Genomic DNA, 26511 nt, shown 5'->3' with positions numbered 1-26511 from the left:
TTTAATCTTTGCTTCTATTTATATCTTATTGTACTTTCTTAGTCTTGAAAATTTGTTATAGTTATTATTTCTGATAGGTTCATCATTTAGTCTTTCTACTTAAGATGAGTAGTTTACACATCACAGTCAGAGTGTTATAATATTTTGTGTTTTAGTGTGTGCTTACTATTACCAGTGAGTTTTGTAGCTTTGGTTTTCTTTTTGCTCACTAACATTCTTTCTGACTGAAGTACTCCCTTTGACATTTCTTGTAGGACAGGTCTGGTGTTGATGAAATCCCTCAGCTTTTGTTTGCCTGGAAGTCTTCATGTTTGAAGGATATTTTAACTGGAAATACTATTCTAAGGTAAAAGTTTTTTCCCTTCAGCACTTTAAATATGTCATGTCACTCTCTCGTGGCCTTTAAGGTTTCCCTGAAAAGTCTACTGCCAGACATTTTGGTGCTCCATTATATGTTATTTTTTTCTCTTGCTACTTTTTGGATCTTTTCTTTATTCTTGACCTTTGGGAGTTTGATTATTAAATGCCTTGAAGTGGTCTTTTTTGGGTTAAATCTGCTTGGTATTCTATAATCTTTTTGTACTTGGATATTGATATCTTTTTGTAGGTTTGGAAAGTTCTCTATTATCCCTTTGGATAAACTTTCTACCACTATCTCTTTGTCTACCTCCTCTTTAAGACCAAATATCTCTTAGGTTTGCCCTTTTGAGGCCATTTTCTAGATCCTGTAGGCATGCTTCATTGTTGTTTATTCTTTTTCCTTTTGTCTCCTCTGTGTATTTTCAAATAACCTGTCTTGAAGCTCATTATTTCTTCTGCTTGATCAATTCTGCTATCAAAAGACTCTGATGCATTCTTCAGTATGTCAATTGCATTTTTCAACTCCAGACTTTCTGCTTATTTTTAAAAAATTATTTCAATCTCTTCGTTAAATTAGTCTGATAGAATTCTGAATTCCTTCTCTGTGTTATCTTGAATTTCTTTGAGTTCTCTCATCATAGCTATTTTGATTTGTCTGTCTGAAAGATGATATATCTCTGTTTCTCCAGGATTGGTTCTAGGTACCTTATTTAGTTCATTTGATGATGTTATGTTCTTCTGGATGGTCTTGGTGCTTGTAGTTGTCTGTCTGTGTCTGGGTATTGAAGTTAGGTACTTATTGGAGTCTTTACAGTCTGGGCTGGTCTGTGCCCATCCTTCTTGGAAAGGCATTCCAGGATTTGAAAAGACTTGAGTGTTGTAATCTAAACTGTATCTGCATTAAGGGAAACCCAAAGCCCAGTAACACTGTGGTTCTTGCAGTTTCATAGAGGTACCATCATGATGGTCTTGGATAAAGTCTAAAAGAATTATCTGGATTGCCAGGTAGAGACTCTTGTTTTCTTCCCTTACATTTTCCCAGATAAACAGATTCTCTCTATTTTTTCTGAGCTGCCTGGATCAGGGGTGAAGTGACACAAGCAGCCCTGTCACTACCACCACTGGGACTGTGCTGGGTCAGACCTGAAGTCAACACAGCATTGAGTTTTACCCAAAGCCCACTGTATTTACTACTGGGCTAACACGTAAGTTTGCTCAAGGTTGTGGGGCTCTACAATAAGCAGGTGGCAAAGCCAACCAGATTTGTGTCCTTCCCATCAGGGCAGCAAATAACCCTAGGCTCTGGGTGGGTCCAGAGGTGCCAGCTGGGAGCCAGGCATAGGATTCAAGGACCTTAGAAGTCTACCTTGTTTTCTACTGTACTGCAGCTGAGCTGGAACTCAAACCAAGTGACATAGTCCTTCCCACTCTTTCCTCTCCTTTCCACAGTCAGATGAGCCTCAACCCATAGCCACCATCACCACAGGCTCAAAAGGAGTACTGTCAGACTACCACCGATATTTCCTTAAGGCCCAATTGCTCTTCAGTCAGCTTGTGGTGAATGCTGCCTGGCCTGGGATTCATTCTTCAGGGAAATATACTCCATTCTGTCCCAGGGCAGATACCAAAACACCATCCAAGAGCCAAGGCCTGGAATCAGGGACCCCAGAAGCCTCCTTGGTTCTCTATCCCACTGTGGCTTAGCTGTTACGTAAGATTCGAGACAAAGTCCTCTTAAGTTTTCTCTGTACTTTTCTCAAGCAGAAGGAGTCTGTCCTTGTAGCTACCACAGCTGATAATGTGCTGAGTCTCATCTGAAGCCAGCAAGTCTCACAGTCTCACCTAAGGCCTGTGGCATACTACCTAGATATTGCTGCTGCTTACTCAGGGCCCAAGAGCTCTTTAGTCATGAAGTGTTGGGTCTTGCCAGGATTGGGTCCTTTCCTTCAAGGCAGCAGGTTCCCTTCTGGCCCAGAGTGTGCCCAGAAATGTCATCTGGGAGCAACGTCCTGGAAAGGGGTCCTCACGGCTCTGACTGGTTCTCTATCCTGTTATGGTTATGCTGGTATCCAACATGCAAGACAAAGTCCTCTTTATTCTTCTCTGTCCTCTCTTCAGGCAGAAGGGAGGGTTGTCTTTTGGAGCCATGAGCTGTGCAGCCTGGGTTTGGGTGAAGGGTGGTACAAGCACTTCCTTAGTTGCCCTCACTGTTGTTTCAGTAGGTGTCACGCCCTTGAAGACCATGGGCTCTGAGCCCCATTCAGTATGAGAAATCACATAGGAGTGCTTGTGGCCTAGAGCACCTTTCAAGTTTAGAGCTCCAGAGCACTTTAGCCCATGATGGTGAAGCTTGCTAGAACTCAAGTTCTAACCACTAAGATGAACAATTCTTCTGTGGCTAGGGCTGGTTTAAATGTTCCCTCAGGGGCAGGAATCAGCTTAGTTCAGCCAGGTTTTACTTTCTGCTGTGACAGGGCAGCACTGAGTTCAGTGCAATATCTTACAATTGCTATGTTCTTCCTCTCCCAAGCACACAGATTCTCTCTCTGCAGCACACAGCCACTGCCAGGAGATGACAGCAGAATGGCTTCAGCGACTCAAGACTGTCTGTCCTACCCTCTTCAGTGCCTCTTTCAGTGATATCAATTTAAAATCAGGTATTTTGAATGTTTACCTGATTTTTGATTCTTATGAAGATGCTTTTTTTGTAGGTCATTGTTAAATTGGTGTCCTTAATGGAGAGATAGTCAGTAGAGCCTTCTTTTCAGCCATGTTGTTCCACCCCTCCTAACATACTGTTTTATTTGCCTGTTTATCTCATTATTGCCTCCTTCTTCCCACTAGAATGTAAACTTCATGAGGGATAGAGCTTTGTCCTCTTTCTTGCATATTTTTAGCATCAAGAAGTGTGCTAGAATATAATAGTTGCTAAACAGATATTTATTGAATACATAAATAAGGTGGCTAACTTTAGTAAATGCTTACAGTAAGAGGACATGTGCCCCATAGTATCCTGCAAGGAACATTGGCTTTGAGCTTAGCCAGACCTGGATTTCTTTACAAGTTCTCCCATTTACTTGCTATGAGACCTTGAATAAGTTGCTTAATAACTCTGTGTCTATTAAAAATGGGACTAATGATACATATCCTTAGGTTTATTTTAATTCTTCAGCAGTATATTAAATTACTTATGTTATGTAACAAGGATAATGTTAAATGATAAAAAGGTATTTGAAGTACCTAGTGCATATCCAGCACAGTTCCTAGCATAATACCCAGTATAATTCCTAGAAAATTACTACACTGAATAACTTTATCACTTTTCTTTCTCTTCTTCCTCCCAAATTTCACTTTCATCCTGAAGGTGAGTTTTCACTGAGTTATACTCATTCTATCTTGTGATATGCAGCCCATATTTATGAAGTTCTGTTAGGGTAAAGTCTGTGCATGTGCAAGTGGTGTTTTTCCCTTTGTATGAATCAGCCAGGCCTCAATCAGCTAGGTCATGCCAAGTATTGTTCATTAATTTATACAACCAATAGTCTCAGATGGATAGTTGCTACCGGGGAGAATTAGAAACAACAGTCCAGTGAGAATGGGAGCCCAAGAGATAAAATGTTTTCTGTAAACACCTTTTGATATGGTTTGGCTGTGTCCCCACCCAAATCTCAACTTGAATTGTATCTCCCAGAATTACCACGTGTTGTGGGAGGGACCCGGGGTGGGTAATCAAATCTTGAGGGCCAGTCTTTTCCATGCTACTCTCATGATAGTGAATTAAATCTCATGAGATCTGATGGGTTTATCAGGGTTTTCCACTTTTGCTTCTTCCTAATTTTTTCTCTTGCCATTCTCATGTAAGAAGTGCCTTTCCCCTCCTGCCACAATTCTGAGACCTCCCCAGTCCATGTGGAACTGTAAGTCCAATTAAACCTCTTTTTCTTCCCAGTCTTGGGTATGTCTTTATCAGCAGTGTGAAAACAAACTATTACAGTAAACTGGTACTGAGAGTAGGGCATTGCTGAAAAGATATTTTAGCAAAGAGATTGGTAACATTTTGCCCCTGCCCTAGAGATTTGTGGAACTTTGAACTTGAGAGAGATGATTTGGGGTATCTGGCAGAAGGAATTTCTAAGCAGCAAAGCATTCACAAGGTGACTCATGTGCTGTTAAAAGCATTCCATTTCAAAAGGGAAACAGAGCATAAAAGTTCAGAAAATGTGCAGTCTGACAATGTAGTAGAAAAGAAAAACCCAGTTTTTGAGGAGAAATTCAAGCTGGCTGCAGAAATTTGCATAAGTAGCAAGGAGCCTAATTTTAATCCCCAAGACCATGGGGAAAATGTCCCCAGGCCATGTCAGAGACCTTCATGGTAGCCCCTCCCATCACAGGCCTAGAGGCCCAGGAAAAAAAAGTGGTTTCATGGGCCAGGCCCAGAGTCCCCATGTTGTGTGCAACCTAGGGACTTGGTGCCCTGTGTCCCAGCTGCTCCAGCCATGACTGAAAGGGGCCAATGTAGAGTTTGGGCTGTGGCTTCAGAGTGTGGAAGCCCCAAGCCTTGGAAGCTTCCACATGGTATTGAGCCTGCAGGTGCACAGAAGTTAAGAATTGGGATTTGGGAACCTCTGCCTAGATTTCAGAAGATGTATGGAAACGCCTGGATGCCCAGGCAAAAGTTTTCTGCAGGGACAGGGCCCTCATGGAGAACTGCTAGGGCAGTGTGGAAGAGAAATGTGGGGCCGGCACCTCCATACAGAGTCCCTACTGAGGCAACACCTAGTGGAGCTGTGAGAAGAGAGCCACCGTCTTCCAGACCCCAGAATGGTAGATGCACTGGCAGCTTGCACTGTGCACCTGGAAAAGTTGCAGACAATGCCAGCCCATGAAAGCAGCTGGGAGGGAGGCTGTATCCTGCAAAGCCACAGGGGCAGAGCTGCCCAAGACCATGGGAACCAACCTCTGGCATCAGCATGACCTGGATGTGAGAACTGGAGTCAAAGGAGATCATTTTGGAGCTTTAAAATTTGAATGCTCTGCTGCATTTTGGACTTGCATGGGCCCTGTAACCCCTTTGTTTCGGCCAATTTCTCCCATTTGGGATGGCTGTATTTACCCAATATCTGTACCCCCATTGTATCTAGGAAGTGTCTAGCTTGCTTTTTATTTTACAGGCTCATAGGAAGAAGGTACTTGCCTTGTCTCAGATGAGACTTTGGACTGTGGACTTTTGGGTTAATGCTGAAATGAGTTAAGACTTTGGAGGACTGTTGGGAAGGCATGATTGGATTTGAAATGTGAGGACATGAGATTTGGAGGGGTCAGGGTGGAATGATATGGTTTGGCTGTGTCCCCACCCAAATCTCAACTTGAGTTGTATCTCCCAGAATTCCCACGTGTTGTGGGAGGGACCCAGTGGGAGGTAATTGAATCATGGGGGCTGGTCTTCTCCATGCTATTCTCATGATAGTGAATTCAGTCTCATGAGATCTGATGGGTTTATCAAGGGTTTCTACTTTTGCTTCTTCTTAATTTTTTCTCTTGCTACCACCATGTAAGAAGTGCCTTTCCCCTCTGCCATGATTCGGAGGCCTCCCCAGCCATGTGGAACTGTAAGTTCAATTAAACCTCTTTTTCTTCCCAGTCTCAGGTATGTCTTTATCAGCAGAATGAAAACAAACTAATACACCTTTTGTGGAATTGCATTCAAAACCACATCCTGAACTGCATCAGACCATCAGTTTCATTACTTACAGTTACATTTCATTTTTGATCCAAATGTGTTAGCAATTTGACTGCTCACTCTGTTCATAAGATCTGAGTCTGAATGACTTTTAGCTGTTTTAAAAAGTCAAATCCTCCCTCAGAGGATCAAGATTTGCCATAAGTGAGGATACTCATGACAGTTTTTCTTAGGCTCTGCAGCTAATCCCACTGAGTAATTTTAGAAATGTTTGTGCAGTAGCATTATCATTAAAACATGTGTGACCACTTTTTGGAACAATGCTCATTTGGCTTTCTCAGTTCTGTTATGTTTGTGGAAAAATTCGTCTCAAAAGGTCATAGTCAAACCTTGGATACACTGTTTCATCACAATACTCTCAAATATATCTTTTTTTTCTGGAGGCGCCTCTGACCTTCATTCACATAGTAGCTTCATTTATGTGACTAAAGCACTAAAATGAAAACCAACAGAAATGGTGTTTGCCGTTATTTTTATGGACTTAGGTCAGCTACTCAATTACTGTGACAGCAACCCTTCAATCTAGAGATGACTTTTAAATAGATTGATCTGTAGAATGTAGAATGGTTATGCCACTGCAAATAAACATAACATTGACATCTTCATGTAAATACTGCTCTTCCCCCAAGTGTACCAATAGTTGCCCTAATCCATTCTCTCTATTCACCCACCCTATTTTTTATTCTTATACACATTTTATTTCTGCTCTTGTCATCTTGTATTAAGTTCTAAGTCCATATTTTCACAGTCCTCTTGTATAATGGGTAGAGATCAGGTGGTGGGATTCATTTGAAAATATGTCTACTTCCAAAAAATAGTGACTGGAACAAAAGGAAAGAGATATTCTGGCCATTTGTGCCCACCCCTTTTACTTGGCAGGGCTTAATTTCTTGCTAATAACTCTTTAGTTTTTTTGTGCTAAAAAAAGGTGAAAAGTTAGAAGTAGAGCTATCATTTCTCTTTTACCCCAGAAACATAGAACCTCATATCTCTTTACCCCATCCACATCTTCATAATTCCCTTTACTCCGAAATTTATCTTTATTGAATACTATAAGCAGAGACAAATTTATTTTGAAGTGAGAGAAGCTTAATCATCAGGATTTCTTATTTGAAATGACCGTCCCAAGACATTGTACTTAATTTTACATTTGTAATTTTGTTTTATTTTCCTAAAAGCGCTGTCCCTTCCAGTTTATATTAATAAGTTTTAGGCTCTAAAACAACTCAAATCCATCCTCAAATGTAATAATCTCTTCTTTCTCTTCTACTTACTCCCTTTTGAAGATTTGCTCTAACCATTGCAATGCTTCTGTTCCATTTCTTTTGTCCTTTACTCTGCTCAAGGCAAGATAGAGGCCAAACCCTATGTGACATGTGCATTCTCCGAATGGTTTCTTTTACCCTATTCATTAGGGATTAGTCCTAGAGAATTGAGAAGTCTCTTAAGACAGTGATGGCTGTACTCCTAAGAAAACTTGGGAGGCATCAGACAGACTTGAATTCTACTAGTGCATTTACCAGTTTGACATTAGTTAACATTTGTGAGCCCTAATATTCTCATCGGCAAACTAGAGATAATAATATTTACTTTTCAGATTTGCCCTGAGGATTAATCCAAAAAATCAAGGTGAATGCACCTTACTTACTCAAGTGCCTGGCACTTATTCTGTATCAACACTTTCAGATTCTACTTCCTTTTCCTTCAGCTGCTGTAGCAGGACGCAGCTTTGTTCCGGCAGAGAGAATACTTACCATCTGCATTTTTTTGAATTTCCTCTGACTTATAAGAGCTACAAAAATGCATGTCATTAGCCTGAGAGGGCAAGTGAACCCTAGGCAGGCACTGAGGGATGGAACTGCAGCTTTGTTTGAAAAAGTGGCAGCATGCAGAAAGGGCAGCAGCAGCAGCAGCAGCAGCTCTGTAAGCCACCCATCTTCAAGCTCTAGTCTGTTCAGCTCAGATAAGACAGTGTGCCTCTTCCTCCATATCCAGCATATGAAAAGTTTATTTCCCTCGTTTTTGTTTTCCATGCTATATTTGAAAAATGAGCATTTGTTCTTAAAATGTGAGAATTAATCTTTGATGGGAATGGAGGTGTAGCACAGCATTTTATTCAGTAAGTAAACACTTTTCAGATGTGTTCCTTAAATAATGACTTAAAAATCAGCAGAGACCCAAGGATGATACAGTAAGCTATGAAGTCGGGATACTTGGGTTCTTTCTGTCTTTTCTGAGCACTTTTCTTTCAGGGTATTTGTTCATTTTGAGAAACTTAGCAGAATTACTTATAAGCATATTTTGAATATTAAGATCTTGAAAGATTGTATCACTTCTTGGCTTAAAAATTAAGGAAATTAAACATCTCATTTTTCCTAGTAACCTTTTATTAGTAGAGTTTATTGCCATTTAACCTTAGGCAATAGTGGAAATTTATTGTTAATAATTCTTGGTAGATATATTGTGCCTGTGATCTTATTGGGAATGTTTTATTCCCAAGTTATGTGGAGATTTGTCTGTTTTACATTTTATCTGTGTAGAAATATAATGAAATAAATATCAGGTTGAAAGTTAAGAGACCCTGTATTCTAATCTTAGCTGTATATCAATCAAGTATGTGGCTTCTAAGTGAGTCACTTCATTTTACACTGCAAATAATCTGTAAAGCAAGAAGGTAACTCCTTATCTGTATATTGCATTTTATAGATAAATGAGATAATATATGTACTAATTGTTTGGGTTCAGTGGAAGATAGGTAAACTGGTAATAGTACCGTAACTTCTCATGTTAACAGTGATTTAAAACATAATGTAGGTGGAGAGATTCGATATTTGAGAGAAAAAGAAAAGGTAGAGAAATGGCTGGTTAGCATGGACTTAAAATTCTGAATCAAGTTAGTTAACCACTTATCTGGTCTTTATTAATATATGTCTTGGTAGACAAGCCTTCACAAGATTATAAATTAATAATATGCCAGTTTTCACTGAGGATATATTTAAAAGTAGCCAGTGGAGAAATTTTTCCCTAAGAACGTTACCTCTTTGGTTCAACGTTTCTTATATAAAAGAGCTTCATGACAAATTCTTCAAAAAGTTTAGTTTCAGACAAAAGCAAAAATACTTTATATCCAGATGAATTGGTATTTTTAATCAAATAACAAACACTAACATAATTGTATTTCCAATTTTGCTTTGACTATCAGGAAGCTTGCAGCTTAATGTAGTGATAAATTATAGTAATTGTCCTCAGCCTAGTTCTCTCATATAGTTATCTATTCATATTTTTAAACAGGTAGATAGTAGATAAGTAATATTTCTGTATAAATCTAGTGGTTCATTTACTAGCTAGGCCACAGTGTTTGGTTTGATTCTTATGTAGACAATTGAATATTGCTTCATTCAAATATAACCTTCATTGGCCCTAGCTCTGGATGACTGTATGCAAACTGGTTACAAGGAAGAACTGTGGAAAAATCTAGAGTAATTAGAGCTAAGTAACACTTTGCTAATACTATAAAACAGCTAAATCCATATGTTGTCAATGATGTTGTAGGCTAATCAACTTTAGAAATGAATGATAACAATATTTTGTTATTCATACACATAAGGCAGGATGTATTTTGCCCTTGTTTACTGAGTAATGCTGATGGAACATTAAGCTCTTTATGTATTTATGTATTTATTTGAGACAGAGTCTCGCTCTGTTGCCCAGGCTGGAGTGCAGTGGCATGATCTTCGTTAACTGCAATCTCTGCCTCCTGGGTTTAAATTATTGTTGTGCCTCAGCCACCCAAGTAGCTGGGATTACAGGCATGTGCCACTATGCTTGGCTAATTTTTATAATTTTAGTAGAGACCGGATTTTACCATGTTGGCCAAGCTGGTCTCATACTTCTGGCCTCAAGTGATCCACTTGCCTCAGCCTCCCAAAATGCTGGGATCATTGGCATGAGCTACTGGGCCTGGATGAGATCTGAAATTACATTTTCTCATCCCATCCTATCATGGCATTGGAGTGGAAAAATAAAAGTAAGTGTGTGCTGCGTTTAGGCAAATGGGTCGGAGACAACCTTAGACTATTTTATGATCCTTCATGATCCAGGAGCATAGGAACCTTGTACCCGTGAAAGTAGTGATAGAGAGATTGGTAGACTCCAGGAAGAAGATATTGATGGTTTCAAAAGTAGTACTGGTTGGCTACAAGGGCAATGGGATTTAAAATTTTCTATAGAATACATCAAACTTCTTATATTGATGCAGGACAATCAGCAGAAGGGTAGAAGAGAGGGTCTAATGAAGACTTGTTAGAGCTAGATGTTGAGGTCAGATTTGGATTTAATATTTAAGAGAACTGAACCTCTTCCTGAATAGGGAAGGAAGGATTATCCCAGTGGGACAAGTTCCAGCTTCCAAAACAGTGGGACTTCTTTAGACCTAAAACATTACATGTCTATGAACAATCACCCGAGGCATCTGCAGAAAGGCCTAATGAGCCACATAGCAAGGCAAGGATAGAAGAGAAATATTTCTAATACAGTTCCTAAAAGATGAAGGAAATGCAAGCACACTGCTTTTTGCATTCTCACATTCCTGAGATGATCTTACCATTGAAGAAAACCCAGAGCTGGTAATGCAGAAACTAAGTAATAACAACTTACCTTCCAAGGGTCAAGCCTCATTCAGCAACAATTTTCCTTTTTGAAACAAACTGCCAGGGCTGGAAGACTAGATAAAACTACTGAGAAAGAATAAAATATGACAGGGGATTCAGATTGGGGAACCAGTCTACACAAGCTACAGTGTTCAAGTTAAGTTGCTCACTCTTGCCCCTTTTAGGTGAGTTCTATCAAAGGTGGACTCTAGTTCAGAGATTGCTCTGATTGGACAATGAGCCAAAATTCCCAGAGTGAGGGTAGAAGGAGATCCAGTATTGAGATGAAAGGGGAATTATTCAGGAAAAATTGACATTTTGTAGGAAGAAATTCAGGACGGAGATCCAGTTTCTACCTGGTTTGGGTACAGATTATATGTGTGTGTTTTTGTGTAGGCAGGATCAGCCAGATGAGAAGTAAATTTCCTTCATGGAGGTACAAATATTTACTAGGCAGATTAGGGAATAAAGATAATATTTTGAAATATTAATGAGGAGAGTTTATTCCCTAATATGGTTTGGCTCTGTGTCCCCACCCAAATCTCATCTCAAATTATAATCCCCACTTATTGAGGGAGGGAAGTGATTGGATCACGGGGTCGGTTTCCCCCATGCTGTTCTTGTGATAGTGAGTGAGTTCTCATGAGATCTGATGGATTTATAAGGGGCTCTTCCCTCTTTACTCACTTCTCTCTCCTGCCACCTTGTAAAGAAGGTCCCTGTATTCCCTTCCTCCATGATTGTGTTTCCTGAGGGCTCTCCAGCCATGCAGAACTGTGAGTCAATAAAGCCTCTTTCCTTTATAAATTACCCAGTCACAGGTATTTCTTTTATTATTATTATTATACTTTAAGTTCAAGAAACCAACTCCTGGATTCATTGATTTTTTGGAGGGTTTTTTGTGTCTCTATCTCCTTCAGTTCTGCTCTGATCTTAGTTATTTCTTGCCTTCTGCTAGCTTTTGAATGTGTTTGCTCTTGCTTCTCTAGTTCTTTTAATTGTGATGTTAGAGTGTCAATTGTAGATCTTTCCTGCTTTCTCTTGTGGGCATTTAGTGCTATAAATTTCCCTCTACACACTGCTTTAAATGTGTCCCAGAGATTCTGGTATGTTGTATCTTTGTTCTGATTGGTTTCAAAGAACATTTTTATTTCTTCCGTCATTTCGTTATGTGCCCAGTAGTCATTCAGGAGCAGGTTGTTCAGTTTCCATGTAGTTGAGCGGTTTTGATTGAGTTTCTTAGTCCTGAGTTCTAGTTTGATTGCACTGTGGTCTGAGAGACAGTTTGTTATGATTTCTCTTCTTGTACATTTGCTGAGGAGTGCTTTACTTCCAATTATGTGGTCAATTTTGGAATAAGTGTGATGTGGTGCTGAGAAGAATGTATATTCTGTTGATTTGGGGTGGAGAGTTCTATAGATGTCTATTAGGTCCGCTTGCTGCAGAGATGAGTTCAATTCCTGGATATCCTTGTTAACTTTCTGTCTCGTTGATCTGTCTAATGTTGACAGTGGAGTGTTGAAGTCTCCCATTATTATTGTATGGGAGTCTAAGTCTCTTTGTAAGTCTCTAAGGACTTGCTTTATGAGTCTGGGTGCTCCTGTATTGGGTGCATATATATTTAGGATAGTTAGCTCTTCCTGTTGAATTGATCCCTTTACCATTGGCCTTCTTTGTCTCTTTTGATCTTTGATGGTTTAAAGTCTGTTTTATCAGAGACTAGTATTGTAACCCCTGCTTTTTCTTTGTTCTCCATTTGCTTGGTAGATCTTCCTCCATCCCTTTATTTTGAGCGTATGTGTGTCTCTGCGTGTGAGATGGGTCTCCTGAATACAGCAGACTGATGGGTCTTGACTCTTTATCCAGTTTGCCAGTCTTTGTCTTTTAATTGGAGCATTTAGTCCATTAACATTTAAGGTTAATATTGTTATGTGTGAACTTGATCCTGCCATTATGATATTAACTGGTGATTTTGCTCGTTAGTTGATGCGGTTTCTTTCTAGCCTCAATGGTCTTTACATTTTGGCATGTTTTTGCAATGGCTGGTACCGGTTGTTCCTTTCCATGTTTAGGGCTTCCTTCAGGGTCTCTTGTAAGGCAGGCCTGGTGGTGACAAAATCCCTAAGGATTTGCTTATCTGTAAAGGATTTTATTTCTCCTTCACTGATGAAACTTAGTTTGGCTGGATATGAAATTCTGGGTTGAAAATTCTTTTCTTTAAGAATGTTGAATATTGGCCCTTACTCTCTTCTGGCTTGTAGAGTTTCTGCCGAGATACCTGCTGTTAGTCTGATGGGCTTTTCCCTTTGTGGGTAACCCGACCTTTCTCTCTGGCTGCCCTTAAGATTTTTTTTTTTTCATTTCAACTTTGGTGAATCTGGCAATTATGTGTCTTGGAGTTGCTCTTCTCGAGGAGTATCTTTGTGGCGTTCTCTGTATTTCCTGAATTTGAATGTTGGCCTGCCCTACTAGGTTGGGGAAGTTCTCCTGGATGATATCCTGAAGAGTGTTTTCCAACTTGGTTCCATTTCCCCCCTCACTTTCAGGCACCCCAATCAGAGGTAGATTTGGTCTTTTTACATAATCCCATACTTCTGGCAGGCTTTGTTCATTTCTTTTTCTTCTTTTTTCTTTTGGTTTCTCTTCTTGCTTCATTTCATTCATTTGATCCTCATTCGCTGATACTCTTTCTTCCAGTTGATCGAGATGGTTACTGAAGCGTGTGAATTTGTCACATATTTCTCGTGTCATGGTTTTCATCTCTGTCATTTCGTTTATGACCTTCTCTGCATTAATTATTCTGGCTATCAATTCTTCCACTCTTTTTTTAAGATTTTTAGTTTCTTTGCGCTGGGTACGTAATTCCTCCTTTAGCTCTGAGAAGTTTGATGGACTGAAGCCTTCTTCTCTCATCTCATCAAAGTCATTCTCCATCCAGTTTTGATCCATTGCTGGCGATCAGCTGCGCTCCTTTGCAGGGGGAGATGCGCTCTTATTTCTTGAATTTCCAGCTTTTCTGCCCTGCTTTTTCCCCATCTTTGTGGTTTTATCTGTCTCTGGTCTTTGATGATGGTGATGTACTGATGGGGTTTTGGTATAGGTGTCCTTCCTGTTTGATAGCTTTCCTTCTGACAGTCAGGACCCTCAGCTATAGGTCTGTTGGAGATTGCTTGAGGTCCACTCCAGACCCTGTTTGCCTGGGTATCAGCAGCAGAGGTTGCAGAAGATAGAATATTGCTGAACAGCGAGTGTACCTGTCTGATTCTTACTTTGGAAGCTTCCTCTCAGGGGTGTACTCCACCCTGTGAGGTGTGGGGTGTCAGTCTGCCCCTAGTGGGGGATGTCTCCCAGTTAGGCTACTCAGGGGTCAGGGACCCACTTGAGTAGGCAGTCTGTCCGTTCTCAGATCTCAGCCTCCGTGTTGGGAGATCCACTGCTCTCTTCAAAGCTGTCAGAGTCGTTTGCGTCTGCAGAGGTTTCTACTGCTTTTTGTTGTTGTTATTGTTGTTGTTGCTGTTGTTTAGCTGTGCCCTGTCCCCAGAGGTGGAGTCTACAGAGACAGGCAGGCTTCCTTGCGCTGATGTGAGCTCCACCCAGTTCGAGCTTCCCAGCGGCTTTGTTTACCTACTTAAGCCTCAGCAATGGTGGGCGCCCCTCCCCCAGCCTGGCTGCTGCCTTGTGGTTAGATCGCAGACTGCTGTGCTAGCAATGAGGGAGGCTCCGTGGGCATGGGACCCTCCCGGCCAGGTGTGGGATATAATCTCCTGGTGTGCCCGTTTGCTTAAAGGGCAGTATTGGGGTGGGAGTTACCTGATTTTCCAGGTGTTGTGTGTCTCAGTTCCGCTGGCTAGGAAAAGGGATTCCCTTTCCCCTTGCACTTCCCAGGTGAGGTGATGCCTCGCCCTGCTTCAGCTCTCGCTGGTCGGGCTGCAGCAGCTGACCAACACCAATTGTCTGGCACTCCCTAGTGAGATGAACCCAGTACCTGAGTTGAAAATGCAGAAATCACCGGTGTTCTGTGTTGTTCAAGCTAGGAGTTGGAGACTGGAGCTGTTCCTATTCGGCCATCTTGCTCCACCCCCTGAAATATTTTGATACAGGCATGCAATGTGAAATAATAACATCATGGAAAATGGGGTATCCATCCCCTCAAGCATTTTTCCTTTGTGTTACAAACAATCCAATCACACTCTTTAAGTTATTGTAAAATGTCCAATTAAGTTATTGTTGACTATAGTCACCCTATTGTAACTATCAAATAGAAGGTCTTATTCATTCTATTTTTTTGTATCCATTAGCCATCCCCTGCCCAGGCCCCCACTACCCTTCCCAGCCTCTGATAACCATCCTTCTACTCTCTGTGTTCATTAATTCAATTGTTTTAATTTTTAGATCCCACAAATAAGTGAGAACATGTGATGTTTGTCTTTCTGTATCTGGCTTATTTTACGTCATATAATGATCTTCAGTTCTATCCATGTTCTTGCAAATGACTGGATCTCAATCTTTCTTATCGCTGAATAGCACTCTGTTGTGTATATGTACCACATTTTCTTTATCCATTTATCTGTTGATGGATGCTTAGGTTGCCCCCAAATCTTAGCTATTGTAAAAAAAGTGCTGTAACAAATATGGGAGTGGGGATATTTCTTTAATATAATACTTTTCTTTCTTTTGGGAATGTACCCAGCAGTGGGATTGCTGGATAGTATGATAGCTCAATTTTTAGTTTTTAGAGGAAGCTCCAAGCTGTTCTCCATAGGGGTTGTATTAAGTGAATTTCCCACAAGCGGTGTACAAATGTTCCACTTTCTCCACATCCTCACCAGCATTTGTTACTGCCTGTCATTTGGATATAAGCCATTTTAACTGGGGTGAGATGATATCTCATTGTAGTTTTGATTTGCATTTCTCTGATGATTAATAATGTTGAGCACCTTTTCATATGCCTGTTTGCCATTTGTATGTCCTCTCTGGAAAAATGTCTATTCAGAACTTTTGCCCATTTATTGATTGAATTATTAGATTTTATCCCATAAAGTTGTTTGAGCTCCTTATATATTCTGGTTATTAATCCCTTGTCAGATGGGTAGTTTGCCAATATTTTCTCCCATTCTGTGGGTTGTCTCTTCACTTTGTTGATTGTTTCCTTTGCTGTTCAGAAGCATTTTAACCTGATATGATCTCATTTGTGCATTTTTGCTTTGGTTGCCTGACTTGTGCCGTATGGCTCAATAAATCTTTGCCTAGACCAGTGTCCTCAAGATTTTTCCCAATGTTTTCTTGTAGCAGTTTCATAGTTTGAGGTCTTACATTTAAGTCTTTAATTCTTTAATTTGATTTTTGTATATGGCAAGAGATAAGGGTCTAGTTTTTTTTTTTTTCTGCATATGGATATGCAGTTTTGACAGCAAAATTTATTGAAGAGACTGTCTTTCTTCAGTGTATATTCTTGGCCCCTTTGTTGAAAACAAGTTCACTGTAAGTATGTGTATTTGTTTCTAGGTTCTCTATTCTGTTCCATTGGTGTATGTATCTGTTTTTATGCCAGTACCATGCTGTTTTGGTTGCTATGGCTCTGTAGTATAATTTGAAGTCAAGTAATGTGATTTCTCCAGTTTCGTTTTTTTCACTTAAGAAAGTGTTGGCTATTATGGGTCTTCTGTGGTTTCATATAAATTTTGTAGTTTTTTTTGTTTCTTTTAAGACTGTCATTTGTATTTTGATAGAGATTGCATTGAATGTGTACATTGTTTTGAGTATGAACATTTTAACAATATTGAGTCTTCCAATCCATGAACATGAAATTTTTTCCATTTTTTTGGTGTCCTCTTCAATTTCTTTCATCAGTGTTTTGTAGTTTTCATTATAGAGATCTTTTACTTTGGGTAAGCTAATTCCTAGGTATTTAATTTTATGTGTGGCTATTCTAAATAGCACTACTTTTTATTTATTTATTTATTTTTATTTTATTTTTGAGCTGGAGTCTCCTTCTGTTGCCAAGGCTGGAGTGCAGTGGTGCGATCTCGGTTCACTGCAACCTCCACCCCCCTGGTTCAAGCGATTCTCCTGCCTCAGCCTCCCAAGTAGCTGGGATTGCAGGTGTGCACCACCACACCTGGCTAATCTTTTGTATTTTTAGTAGAGATGGGGTTTTGCCATGTTGGCTAGTCTCAAACTCCTGACCTCATGTGATCCACCTGCTTCAGTCTCCCAAAGTGCTGGGATTAGCCATCATGCCCAGCCTTTCATTTCTTTTTCATGTTGTTCACTGTTGGCACATGGAAATGTTACTAAATTTTTTATGTTGATTTTGTATCCTGCAACCTTACTGAATTTATTAGTTCTAATAGTTTTCTTGTGGAGTCTGTAGGTTTTTCCAATTATAGCATCATATTATCTGCAAACAAGGATAATTGACTTCTTCATTTCCAATTTGGATGCCCTTTGTGTCTTTCTCTTGTTTGATTGCTCTAGCTAGGACTTCCAGTAGTATGCTGAATAATAGTGGTGACAGTCAGCATTCTGGTTGTGGTTTAGATCTTAGAGGAAAGGCTTTCAGTTTTCCCCATTTAGTATGGTTCTGTCATATATGGCTTTAATTTTATTGAGGCATGTTCCTTCTATCCCCAGTTTTTCGAGGGCTTTTATTATGAAAGGATGTTGACTTTTACCAAATTTTTTTTCAGCGTCAGCTGAAATGATCATATGGTGTTTATGCTTCATTCTGTTGATATGACGTATCACATTGATTGATTTGCATATGTTGAACCATTTTTTCATCCCAGGGATAAATCGCACTTGGTCATGATGCATGATCTTTCTAATGCATTGTTGAATTCAGTTTGGTAGTATTTTGTTGAAAATTTTTGTGTCAATATTAATCAGATACCTTGACCTATAGTTTTTTTTTTTTTTTAATGTATCTTTGTTTGGTTTTGGTATCACGGTAATATGGCCTTGTAGAATGAGTTTGGAAGTATTCTCTTCTCTATTTTTTGGAATCATTAGAGTAGGTTTGGTATTAGTTATTTTTTAAATGTTCATAGAATTCAGTAGTGAAGACATCGGGTCTCAGCCTTTTCTTTACTGGGAGAGTTTTTATTATGACTTCAATCTTATTACTTGTTATTTGCCTGCTCAGGTTTTAGATTTCTTCCTGGTTCAACCTTGGTAGGTTGTACGTGTCTAGGAGTGTCAGTTTCTTCTAGATTTTCCAATTTGTTGGCATACAATTGCTTATAGTAGCCACAAATGATCCTTTGAATTTCTGCAGTATCAGTTGTAATGTCTCCTTTTTCATTTCTGATTTTATTTGTTTGGATCGTTTCTCTCTTTGTCTTGGTTAGTCTGGCTAAAGGTTTGTCAGTTTTGTTTGTCTTTTCAACAAAACAACTTTTTGTTTAATTGATCTTCAGTATTGTTTTTCTCATTTCAATTTCAGTTTATTTCTTCTCTGATCTTTATTATTTTTTCTTCTGCTAATTTTGAGTTTGGTTTCTGTTTGATTTTCTAGTTCTTTAAGATGCATTATTACATTATTCAAGTTTTTTGTCTTTTTTGATGTAGTCCCTTATAGCTATAAACTTGCCTCTTAGTACTGCTTTTGTTATATCCCATAGGTTTTGGCATGTTGTGTTTCTATTATCATTTTTTTTCAATTTTTTTCTCAATTTACTTCTTAATTTCTTCATTGACTTACTTGTCATTCAGGAGCATATTGTTTAATTTCCATGTATTTGTATAGTTTACAAAATTCTGCTTTTTATTCTAGTTTTATTTTATTGTGGTCAGAGATTATGCTTGATATTATTTCAATTTTTTTTGGAATGATTTAAGACTTGTTTACGACCTAACCTATGGTCTATCTTTGAGAATGATCCATGTGCCAAGGAAAAGAATGTGTATTCTGCAGCTGTTGGATAAAATGTTCTGTAAATATCTGTTAGATCCATGTGGTCTGTAGTGCAGACTTTGTCTGATCTTTCTTTGTTGATTTTTCTCTCTGGAAGATCTGCCAATGGTGAAAGTGGGGTGTGGCATTCTCCAGCTCTTATTGTATTGGGGCCTATCTCTCTCTTGAGCTCTAATAATATTTGCTGTATATAACTGGGTGTTCTAGTGTTGGGTGCATATATATTTAAAATTGTTATATCTTCTTGCTAAAATGATCCCTTTATCATTATATAGTGACATTCTACTCTTAAAGTTTTTGTCCTGAAATCTGCTTTATCTAATATAAATATAGTGAGTCCTTCTTTTTTATGGTTTCAATTGGCATGCCGTATCATTTTCCATTCCTTTATTTTCAGTCAATGTGTGTCTTTTTAAGTAAAGTGTGTTTCTTGTAGGTAACAAATTATGGGATCTTGTTTTTTCATCTGTTCAGCCACTGTGTGTCTTTTGATTGGAGAGTTTAGTCCATTTACACCATTTGTTTATTTGTTTTCTGGTCTTCTCTTTCTTTTTTCTGTCCTTCCTGTCTTTCTCTAATGATGGTAGTTTTCTCTGGTGATATGATTTAGTTTCTTGCTTTTTATTTTTTGTGTAACCATTGTATGTGTTTTGGTTTGAGGTTACCATGAGGCTTACAAATACTGTCTAACAACCCATTATTTTAAGCTGATAGCAACTTAATATTGTTTGCATAAACAAGCAAACAACCACCAAAAAGACCACTAATAAACAATATACATTTTAACTTTGTTCTCCCCTGCTTTCAAACCTTTTGTTGTTTTTGTTTATATCTTATTGTACCATGTCTTTAAAATTTGTTGTAGTTATTATTTTTGAATTGTTTATCATTTAGTCTTTCTACTTAGGATAAGCATAGTTTACACACCACAGTTAAAGTGTTGTAATATTCTGTTTTTTTGTATACTTCATATTACCAGTGAAACTTGTAAATGCTGGTAATTATTTATTGCTCATTAATTTTTTTTTCTTTCTTGTTAACATACTCTCTGTAGCATTTTTTGTGGGACCTGTATAGTATTGATGCAATCTCTCAGTTTTTGTTTGTCTGGGAAGGTCTTTATTTCTCCTTCATGTTTGAAGGATGTTTTGCCAGTTACACTATTCTAGAGTAAAAGTTTTTTTTTTTTTCCTCCAGCAATTTAAATATATCATGTCCATGCCTATGTTTTCTTCTTGTCTAAAACACCAAAAGCAATGGCAACAAAAGCCAAAATTGACAAATGGGATCTAATTAAACTAAAGAGCTTCTGCACAGCAAAAGAAACTACCGTCAGAGTGAACAGGCAACCTACAGAATGGGAGAAAATTTTTGCAATCTACTCATCTGACAAAGGGCTAATATCCAGAACCTATAAAGAACTCAAGCAAATTGACAAGAAAAAAACAAACAACCCCATCAAAAAGTGGGCAAAGGATATGAACAGGCACTTCTCAAAATAAGACATTCATACAGCCAACAGACACATGAAAAAATGCTCATCATCACTCGCCATCAGAGAAATGCAAATCAAAACCACAATGAGATACCATCTCACACCAGTTAGAATGGCAGTCTTTAAAAAATCAGGAAACAACAGGTGCTGGAGAGGATGTGGAGAAATAGGAACACTTTTACACTGTTGGTGGGACTGTAAACTAGTTCAACCATTATGGAAAACAGTGTGGCGATTCCTCAAGGATCTAGAACTAGAAATACCATTTGACCCAGCCATCCTATTACTGGGGATTTACCCAAAGGATTATAAGTCATGCTGCTATAAAGACACATGCACATGTATGTTTATTGTGGCACAATAGCAAAGACTTGGAATCAACCCAAATGTCCATCAGTGACAGACTGGATTAAGAAAATGTGGCCCATATACACCATGGAATACTATGCAGCCATAAAAAAGGATGAGTTCGTGTCCTTTGTAGGGACATGGATGCAGCTGGAAAACATCATTCTCAGCAAACTATTGCAAGAACAGAAAATCAAATACCGCATGTTCTCACTCATAGGTGGGAATTGAATAATGAGATCGCTTGGACACAGGAAGGGAAGCATCACACACCAGGTCCTGATGTGGGGAGGGGGTAGGGGGGAGGGATAGCATTAGGAGATATACCTAATGTAAATGACGAGTTAATGGGTGCAGCACACCAACATGGCACATGTGTACATATGTAACAAAGCTGCACGTTGTTCACATGTACCCTAGAACTTAAAGTATAATAATAAAAAATCAATCAATCAATCAATCAATAAATCATGTCATTCTCTCCTGGTGTGTAATATTTCCACTGAGAAGTCTGCTGCAGGACATATAGGAGCTCCATTGTATGTTATTTGTTTCTTTTCTCTTGCTGCATTTAGGACATTTTCTTTATCATTGACCTTTGGGAGCTTGATTATTAAATGCCTTGTGGTATACAGTTTTTTGGGTTAAATCTACTTAGTGTTTTATTACCTTGTATTCAGATAATCATATCCTTCTCTAGGTTTGGGTAGTTCTCTATTGTTACCCTATCTCTACCTCTTCTTTAAGGTCAATAACTCTTAGATTTGGCCTTTTGAGGTTATTTTCTAGATCCTGTAGACATGCTTCATTGTTGTTTATTCTTTTTTCTTTTGTCTCTTTTGACTGTGTTTTCAAAGAGGCTGTCTTCAAGCTCACTAATTCTTTCTTATGCTTGATTAATTCTGCTATTAAAGGACTCTGATGCATTTTTCAGTATGCCAATTGCATTTCTCAGCTCCAGAATTTCTGATTGATTTTTAAAATTATTTCAATTTCTTTGTTACATTTCTCTGATATAATTCTTAATTCCTTCTTTACGTGATCTTGAATTTCATTGAGTTTCCTCAACACATCTATTTTGAATTTTCTGTCTGAGAATTTTCTTTCTCTGTTTCTCCAGGATTGGTCCCTGGTGACTTTTTTATTTCATTTGGTGAAGCTATGTTTTCCTGAGTGGTATTAATGCTTGTAGATGTTCTTCAATTTCTAGACATTATAAATTTAGGTATTTATTTTTGTCTTCACTGTTTGGGCCTGTTTGTACCTATGCTTTTTGGAAAGGCTTTCCAGATATGTCCAAGGACTTGGGTATTGTGATCTAAGCTATATCTGCTTTAGGGAGCACCCCAAGCCCAGTAATGGTGTGGTTCTTGCAAACTCAAAGAGGTACTGACTTGATGGTCTTGGACAAGATCTCGGATAATTAATTCTCTGGATTACCAGAAAGAGACTCTTGTTCTTTTCCCTTTCTCCCAAGCATACAGAGTCTCTCTTTTGTTCTGAGACACCTAAAGCTTGTGGTGGAGTGACATGAGCACCCCTGTGGCCAACTTGAGTGTGACTCTGCTAGGTCATATCTGAAGCCAGCACAGCATTGAGTCTCACCGAAGGTCTGCTGTAACCATTCCCTGGCTACTACCTATGTTTGCTGAATGCTCTGGGGATCTACAATCGGTTGGTGGCCAAGCTAGCCAGCCCTATGTTCTTCCCTTCAGGGCAACAAGGTCTGCCAGGATCTGGGTGGGTCCAGAAGTGCCATCTGGGAGTCAGGAACTAGTCAAAACCCTTAGAAGTCTACCTGTTATTTTACTGCAGCTGAGCTAGCACTCAAACCACAAGATGGAGACCTTCCCACACTTTCTTCCCCTTTCCAAAGGCAGAAGAGCCTCACCTTGTACTCCCCGCCACCCCATTAGGCTTACTCACAGACCACCAACGATGTACCCTTAGGGCCCAAGGTCTCTTAAGTCAGTTTGTGGTACATGCTTCCTGGACTGGGAATCACCCTTCAGGGCAGTGGGCTCCCCACTGTCCCAGAGCAGGCCCAGAAATGCTGTCCAAGAGTAAAGTCATTGAACTGGGGACTCCAAGAGCCCACTGTTGCCCTACCTTCCCGTAGTTGTGCTGGTCCTTAAGGTGTGATGCAAAGTCTCCTCTACTTTTCCCTCTGCTTTTCTCAAGAAGAAGGAGATTTGCCCCATATTCACCACAGCTGGTAATGTGTTGTGTTTCACCTGAAGCAAGCAAATCTCAGAGGCTCATCCAAGGCCCTTGATGTAGCACTTGGGTATCACTGGTGGTTATTCATGGCCCAAGGACTCTTCAGTTAGCATATGATGAATGCTTCCAGGACTGGTTCCCTTCCTTCCAGGCAGCCGGTATTTTTCTTGCTCAGGGTGTGTCTAGAAATGTCTTCTGGGAGTGAGGGCCTTGAATGGGGCCCTCCTGACTCTGACTGGTGCCCTATCATGTTGTGGCTGAGCTGGTATCCTAGTTGCAAGGCATAGTCCTCCCCACTCTTCCCAGTCCCCTCAAGCAGAAGAAAGCGTTCTCTTTTTGGAGTTGCAAGTTTTGCAGCCTAGGGTTAAGCAAGGAGTGATGTCAGCACTCCCTTGGCTGGCCCAGCATGTGTCTCAGAATGTCGCATTCCTCCTCTGCCCCCACACCCCAGGACATGGTCTCTGAGCCTAGTTGAGCACTAGGACTTGCCTAAGAGCTTCAGTACGTGTGGCCTAAACTACTTTTAAGTTTACTTGGAGACAAAGAGTGCTGTTGCACATGGTAGTGAGGTTTGCAGGGACTCAAGTTCAGACAGCTGGGATTGGTGATTGCCCTTTGGCTTAGGCTTGATTCTCTTTCCCTGGACGGGTGTCAGCTGAGTTTGGTCAGGTTTTCCTTTCTGCTTTAACAGGATAGCACTGAATTCAATGCCTCACAATTGCCACGTTCTCCCTCCTTTAGCACCCAGAGATGCTTTCTGCATCACGTTGCTGCTGCCAGGGGTTGGGGGAGGCATTGGAGGTATCGGCAATTCAGAACTGTTTTTTCTATCTCTTCAGTGTCTCTTCCAGTGATACGAAGTGAAAATTATGTACTATGAGCGCTCCCCTGAATTTTGGTTCTCATGAAGGTAATTTTTTCTTTGCAGAAAGTTGTCAAATTGGTGTCCTCGTTGAGGGGGGCATGATCCGTGGAGCTTTCTATTCCACTATCTTGTTCTGCTGTCGTCTCCTCACTTTTGAAGACCACTTTATATGGTACATTTTAGATAATTCACTTCACTTTTTTAAAAAATCACTTCTGCTTTCCTGTGATTGCATCTCCCAGCAAAGCCTGAGCACAAAAACTTTTGCCTCAGTTTCTGTTTTCCAAGGGATCTGGCCTAAGACAGGTGCAACGAGCATTTTAGAACTTTGTATGTGTGTGTGTGTTGCACATGTGAAGTGTGTCCTCAGAATATATACCTAAGAGTAGAATTGCTGAATTGTAGCTGTGTATTCCCAGATTTACTAAGCAATGCCAAATTGTTTCCCAAACTGGTTTTTACCTGTGTATACTTTCACTAGCAGTATATGAGAGTTACTGTGCTTTACAACCTCTCCAAAACATGATTTTTTTTTTTTTTTTTTTTTTTTCTTTGAGACAGAATCTCACTCTGTGGCCCAGACTGGAGTGCAGTGGTGCGATCTTGGCTCACTGCAACCTTCGCCTCGTCTTTATGTCTGCCTTATTTCACTTAGCATGATGATTTCCAGGTTCATCCACGTTGTCAAATTGACAAGATTTCCTTTTAATGGGTGAATAATATTCCGTTGTGTGTGTGTGCATATAATATTTTCTTCATCCATACATCTGTTGATAGACACTTATGTTGTTTCCATATTTTGTCTATTGTGATTAGTGGGACAATGAACATGAGGGACAGAAATGTCTTTGAGATACTGATTTCATTTCCTTTGGAATATACTCAGAAGTGGGATTGCTGGATCCTATCAGAGTTCTATTTTTAATTTTTTGAGGAACCTTCATACTGTTTCCATAATGGTTGTGCCAATTTACATTTACATTTCTGCCAACAATGTGTGAGTTTCCTTTTTTCCCCACTCATTGCCTCTTGTCATGCCTTGTCTTTTTGAAAACAAACATCCCCACAGGTGTGAGGTGATATCTCATTGTGGGTTTAATTTGTATTTCCTTGATGACTAGTGATGTTGAGCATCTTTTCATATACCTGCTGACCATTTTTGTGGTTTCTTTGGAAAAATGCCTATTCAGGTCCTTTGCCCATTTTTTATAACCAGGTTTTCACTTTGTTTTGTTTTCCTATTGGATTGTGTGAGTTCTTTATATATTTTGGATGTTAACACTTTACCAGGTATATAGTTTGAAAATATTTTCTTTTATTCTGTAGGTTCCATTTTAATTTTCTTGATTGTTTTCTGTGCAGAAGCCTTTTAGTTTAATGTAGTCCCACATGTTTATTTTTGCTTCATTACTTGTGCATTTAAGGTCATATCCAAAAAATCACTGCCAAGACTAGGATCAACGAATTTTCTTCCATGTTCTTTTTCTAGGAGTTTTATAATTTGTTTGTTTAATCCATTTTGAGTTGATTTTTTTGTATAGTGTTATAAAGGGTCCAGTTCCATCCTTTTGGATGTGGATATCCAGTTTTTCCAATACCATTTATTGAAATAACTACCTTTTCCCCATTGGGCATTCTTGATGCCCTTGTCAAATATTTGTTGATCATATTCATGGATTTATTTTGGGACTCTATTGTATTCCTTTAATCTATGTGTCTGTTTTTTTGCTAATGCCATATTGTTTTCATTACTATAGTAGATTTATAAGATAGTTTGAAATCAGGAAATGTGATGCCTCCAGCTTTGTTCTTCTTTCCCAAGATTACTATGGCTATTCTGGATCCTTGTGTTTCCAGGTGAATAATAGGATTGACTTTTCTATTTCTGTGAAAAATGCCATTAGAATTTTGATAGAGATTACATTAAATCAGTATATCACTTTGGGTAGTATGGACAATTTTACAATGTTATTTTTTCCAATCCATAAACATGAGATATCTTTCTACTTATTTGTGTCTTCTTCAATTTCTTTCATCAATGGCATATCCGTTTCAGTGTACAGATTTTTTATCTGCTTGGTTAACCTATTACTAAGTATTTTATTCTTGTTGATGCTGTTGTAAATGGAATTGATTTTTTTTATTATACTTTAAGTTCTAGGGTACATGTGCATAACGTGCAGGTTTGTTACATATGTATAGTTGTGCCATGTTGGTGTGCTGCACCCATCAACTCGTCAGCACCCATCAATTCATCATTTATATCATGTATAACTCCCCAATGCAATCCCTCCCCCCTCCCCCCTCCCCATGATAGGCCCCAGTGTGTGATGTTCCCCTTCCCGAGTCCAAGTGATCTCATTGTACAGTTCCCACCTATGAGTGAGAACATGCGGTGTTTGGTTTTCTCTTCTTGTGACAGTTTGCTAAGAATGATGGTTTCCAGCTGCATCCATGTCCCTACAAAGGACGCAAACTCATCCTTTTTTTATGGCTGCATAGTATTCCATGGTGTATATGTGCCACATTTTCTTAATCCAGTCTGCAACAGGTGGACGTTTGGGTTGATTCCAAGTCTTTGCTATTGTGAATAGTGCTGCAATAAACATACGTGTGCATGTGTCTGTAGTAGCATAATTTATAATCCTTTGGGTATATACCCAGTAGTGGGATGGCTGGGTCATATGGTACATCTAGTTCTAGATCCTTGAGGAATTGCCATACTGTTTTCCATAATGGTTGAAATAGTTTACGATCCCACCAACAGTGTAAAAGTGTTCCTATTTCTCCACATCCTCTCCAACAACTGTTGTTTCCTGATTTTTTAATGTTTGCCATTCTAACTGGTGTGAGATGGTATCTCATTGTGGTTTTGATTTGCATCTCTCTGATGGCCAGTCATGATGAGCATTTTTTCAT

This window comes from Rhinopithecus roxellana, chromosome 7, assembly GCF_007565055.1.
Source record: "Rhinopithecus roxellana isolate Shanxi Qingling chromosome 7, ASM756505v1, whole genome shotgun sequence".
NCBI lineage: Eukaryota > Metazoa > Chordata > Mammalia > Primates > Cercopithecidae > Rhinopithecus > Rhinopithecus roxellana.
Note: the sequence above shows the minus strand (reverse complement) of the source record.